We start from the raw sequence: 5,218 nt of genomic DNA on the forward strand, positions 1-5,218 counted from the left end.
CTGTTGAAAGACAATGTACATGAGGAATGCCATGTTTTCCTCAAGCACTCTACACTTTCTGGTGTGCAAGTTACAACTGAATTTATATTCCTCAGGCAGGCTGTCAAACCTTCTATTCACATGATACCTCAGCTTCTCAATGGAGACAATATGATTTAAATGCACAAAAACCTTTTCACCTTCCACAATCCTTCCTGCCTCTGTCAGTTGTTTGAAGGTATCCCAATGGTCTGAAAGGAAATCTCTGTGATGGTCCAAAAGAGAGCTCATAGTGAACTCCCTGTTGAAAATACTGTGGTATATGTGGAAGTTCCTTTGAGCCTTGCACTTGTGAAGAAAGTCAAATAGGAGCAAATCTGGAGATTTGTCCTCTTCTGGTTCCCTTTGTTTTGAAAGGGAAGACTCACCTTTCTGCTCTAGTCTCTTGCTTTTGCCTGAAGCAAAATTTATATAACATGAATTCTATATGCTCACATATGCAATCAGATAAAGTATAGGATATCACCAAACAAAACTCTTCATCAGCACACATGAATCACCTGGTGATTGCTGTGGTCTGAGTATAGCAGCAGAGAAGTCCAACTTCCTCTTGAAAGGAGGGGCCTGAGGATCAACTGTTCCAAAGCAGAAACATTTCTCATCATCAAGAAAGACATCTCCATGGACATAGAAAGCAAAACAATGAGCAAACAGTAAAAAGCAAAAGAGACACAAGACTTTGCAACAAAACGCGATGCAGACCCATTTGAAAAATGTAAAGTGCTCTCCTCGCATTTTGTTGCAAATTCTGAATTTCTACTGACATCCATTTCCAATCAAATGTTAGGGATATCTCACAATGTTCAGGACAGTAAATGATGCAAGGAGGAAATCCCCAGTGCAAAAGAGATTAAAAGAAGGAGAAAAAATAAAAACCAGAACAAATATCAGAATTTGCAGCAAAACGCGATTTGGAGCATTTGGAAAACATAAACCTCTCTAATCGCATTTTGTTGCAAAATTCCAAATCCTACTCATATCCATCTCTAATCAAATCCTAGGGTGATCTGCCAGATTTCTAGGCACTGAGATTTAAGAATTCTACAGATGGAAGAAATATATGTCAGAAAACATTGGAAATGGTATAGATCTCTGACCTTTCTTTTCCTCTTCCATACTGATGGAATAGCCCTGGAGATTGTCCTGCTCTCTTCCAAAACTGAGCTGTAGCACTGGTAACCTGGAGATCTGGTAATGGTAGTAGTCTTCAGACAGGTTGCAGAGTGGATGGAGTGTGTTGGGTAGAAAGTGGTCAAAGTGGGAGAGAAGAGGATGATGGGAGGGTGCTGGCAGGGATGGAATACGGGGAGGGAAAAGTGTTAATGGATCTAATTATGAAATCATGATTGGCACAAGTTCCAAGGCAAAAAGTGACCCACAAATTTCAAATCCCAAAAGATTTGGTGGGACCCACACGTGTTAAAAAACGACTATATCTCACACGTGTGGTATTAATAACTCCATTATTTGTATTTTGTAATAATCTACTCTCCTAACTCAGTTCTCTTACATCTCTACCTCCCTACTCCACACCATCAGCATCCAAACCAGCAGCAGCAGAGGTTCACACCCAGCACAGGATACTCATCATCAGCACAGAACACTTGCAGATACCTTCCAGGTTAGTAAGAAAATCTTTTTCCTCTCCTTCTTGTTTAATAGTATATTAGGGTAAGGAATTGATTGATGTGATGTAGGTTACATATTATGATAAATATTATATGCATTTTTTAGATTTTCTCCACTGCATGTAGAAGCAGGAAGACTTTTTATTTGGCCCTGTTGAATGAAGTTTGATCACTTCTTGATGTCCATAGGCTCAATCTATGTTGCACCAAGCTGCATACACACTGAAATGACTAAAGGCATGCTGAAGTATGTTGTCTCTAGAATTTGCAGCAAAACGCGAGGAGGGGATTTTAGAAATCTCAAAATAGTGCAAATCGCATTTTGTTGCAGATTTTAAAATGCTTCTTTATCCACCCATTTCAGGCCTGCATAGCTCTTCTATAAACACAATACATATTGTTTGTAGTTGGAAAGATAGAGAATTCATCATATGAATGCAAAAGCATGTTGTTTCAAGCATTTGCAGAAAAACGCGATTCTGAGCTGTTACAAATTTCAAATCTTCATAATTGCCTTTTGTTGCAAATTGTTCAATTTTGCTTCATCCAAGTTGTCATCACCTTCTTTAATCATTCTATGTTCTCCATGTTTCTTATCTTTTACTATTGCTTTGTATGGACCTTTTCAGAGTGATGGCAAGAACCAAGGCAACTGCAAGGAGGTCTGGCAAGGGGCCAGGGCTTACAGCAGCAGCAGCTGGGGCTGATGTCAAGGAATCTACTGTGCCTACAAAAGGAAGAGTTGCACATGGCAGGAAGGGGAAGCCAATGAGCATGCTACAGCAAAAGTCCAAGAGGTTAAAGCATTCTGCTGGTGTGCTAAAGGAGATCAGGAAACAGCAAAAAGCTATAGGCTTTGCAATCCCCAAGGCACCTTTTCAGAGGCTAGTGAGAGAAATCTGTGATAGCTGGCACCTTGGTTTCAGGTGGAACAGGACTGCCATTCTTTCCTTACAGGAAATGGCAGAGGATTACCTGGAGAAGTACTTTGAAGATGCAATGCTTGTAGCAGCCCATGCTCACAGGGTAACTCTGATGGCCAAGGACTTCAACACATTGTCCAGAGTGAGGTGGAGGTATGACAAGCTGGTCCATCCTGTGGAATGGCAGGACATTAAAATGAGAGACATATTATTAATTCCACCTACAAGGAAATTGAAGGCAGACAAGGTGAAGGTTGTTGAAGTGACCCACTCAATGAGCACCAGAGGGAAAGCTGCTTATGAGGAGTCACTGAAGCAGCAAATAGAGGAATCCAAGTCTGCTATAAATGTGGAGACTGTACAGATGGAGCTACAGATACAGAGAAGGTTGCAGGAGCTGGGCCCTAACATAGTTGTCCATATTGAAGATGATTTTTCAGAGAATAATTTTGACTTGACAAGAGCATGCTTGGCAGCATTGGCTCATAAGAATGAGTATTGCTCAGATACTATCATTCTTGCAATGCTCTAGTAAGTGTCTTTTATTTTACATTTGTTTGCAAAACAATCCTTATTGTACCTCCTCCCTTACACCTTACCTTAATTATTGTTTTGTCCAATGTAGCATGATGAGAAGCTGGCTGAACCATGCTGTACAGCATACAGTTTATATTATTGATCCTGCAATTTCCTTCAAGTTAAGAGATCCAAAGGAAACTCCCATGGATATTTCCAATTGGTTCAGACACTGTGATTTTGATCATGTTGATATTTTGCTACTTCCATACCATAACAAGTATGTGTGTGGCTGCTTCTTTTGGGATTTTCCTTCAAGATTGAGTACTCTTGTAGCCTTTGATTTCTTAATGCTTTTTTCCTTATGCAGTGACCACTGGAGCTTTGCTTCTATTGACATCCAGCAGAAGCAATGCTTTTTATTCAACTCTCTTAGAAACACACACAGAGAGGTTAAATTGTAAGTGGTTTGTGTGCTATTTTTAACTTTAAACTTCATTATTTGGATTTAATGCAAACTAACTGAATTATATGTATTGCAGTTGTATTAGAAGACTTCTAGATGCATTGGATCAGTGTCCTCCTAATGTCAATCTTTTGGATTCAATAGAGCCAATAGATTTAGAGGTAGAAAGTTGCTCCCTCTACTGATGTCTATTTCATGCTATGCCTTTGAACTTATTGAATAATTTTATTTTGTTCAGACATTAACAGTTTCTAACATATCTTTCCAACTATCCAGACACCACAACAAGATGATTCAAGTAGCTGTGGCTGGAGAGTGCTGATTAGTGCCAAATATATACTTTCAAGCTATTTTGAGATAGGACAGCCAGAGCTTGTAAGAAAAAATAATTTTCATTTAGCTTCAAAAAATTTGATATTGGTACAAAGTGTTCTAAATCATCATATCTCATTGCAGGTGAGAGAAGATAGCTTCAACTCGAGCTACGTGTATAGTTTCAGAGCTGATATAATTTGGAAGTTTTTGAAGTATGCCTTCCCCAAACCTATTGTACCAGCTACTGTCGAGTTAGGTGAGAGCTCTAAAGTCCGAGAAGGTGTCATACACCTTGATGACACAGATGATGCAGATGTGGTGCCACAAGAACAAGGACCTAGTGCTGATGAGGAGAAGCCACAAGAACAAGGACCTGTTGCTGCTGATGTTATTGAGGAAATGATGGAGCAACAGCAAACAGATGCTCCAAGGATAGTAGAGGAGACAATGGAGCAGCACCAAGAGACTGTACACGACAAGATGGAGCAACAGAAAGTAGATTCTCCAAATAAAGATGATACGGTGAGGTTGGACCATGTAGAGCAGCCTCTAGATCAACCTGTAGATAAATAGAAAATTGTTGTCAAGAATATGTTCTACATATGTAATTAAACACTTCTGTACAGAATTTTACATTTCTGAATATAATACCTTTGTTTATGGAGTCTGTGTTATCTCAATTTTAAAATTTTCAATGTCTTTGCATTTTATTGATCTCTCTCTTCTTTTGAGCACCTGCAAAAAAGCAATATGAAACAATAGGGTAAAGTAAACTAATAGCAGTGCTTAATGAGACTAGGATAAGTCACATGGTATACCTTCTTATTGTTGTAGATAAATAAAAAGTCCTTTGAAATAGAACCTTCTGTCTCAAATAGAATGTCATTGCGCAATTGAGCTAGGGAGCAGCATTGTCTTAATGTGATATTGACTAGCACATCACCATTCTCAACAACATCAATATCAAGAAGTTTATTTTCTACACCAAAAGAATCTTCATCTTGATCCATAGGGACTAGTTTTGTACCTAGCATTCGACTGCGCTTATAATAAAAAGAAAAAATGAAATTTTGTGATGCAACCATGTACTTCAGTTGCATAGAAGGTTGGACAACCTCACAAAACACTGAACTACATGTCTTCTTATCCCAACCTTTATCCAAAAATTGTGGCATGCATGCCAGACTTGTTGCTTTAACTGTGAACATTGTTTTTGAAACCTTCACTGGAAAGGTATTAAACAAGTCTACAAAAACTGTGAGAGGCATGCACAAAGAAATTTTTATTATCCTTGTGGCAATATTGGGCCTAAGAGCTTTTTGTACTTCTTT

The 5,218-nt window shown here is 38.8% G+C and overlaps 1 long non-coding RNA gene across 1 annotated transcript; it reads right to left on the bottom strand.

Annotated features, from left to right (window-relative positions):
• Positions 1-4,301: 4,301 nt before the first annotated feature.
• LOC147628061 (uncharacterized) lies at positions 4,302-4,856 on the bottom strand. The gene is made up of 3 exons (XR_015268403.1): positions 4,706-4,856; positions 4,539-4,622; positions 4,302-4,446 (listed from the first exon to the last, which is right to left on the bottom strand). It is a non-coding gene; the product is annotated as an uncharacterized LOC147628061 (long non-coding RNA).
• Between the last annotated feature and the right edge of the window lie 362 nt (positions 4,857-5,218).

This window comes from Cibotium barometz, chromosome 20, assembly GCF_041138505.1.
Source record: "Cibotium barometz isolate CiBa-2024 chromosome 20, ASM4113850v1, whole genome shotgun sequence".
NCBI classification, from domain to species: domain Eukaryota; kingdom Viridiplantae; phylum Streptophyta; class Polypodiopsida; order Cyatheales; family Cibotiaceae; genus Cibotium; species Cibotium barometz.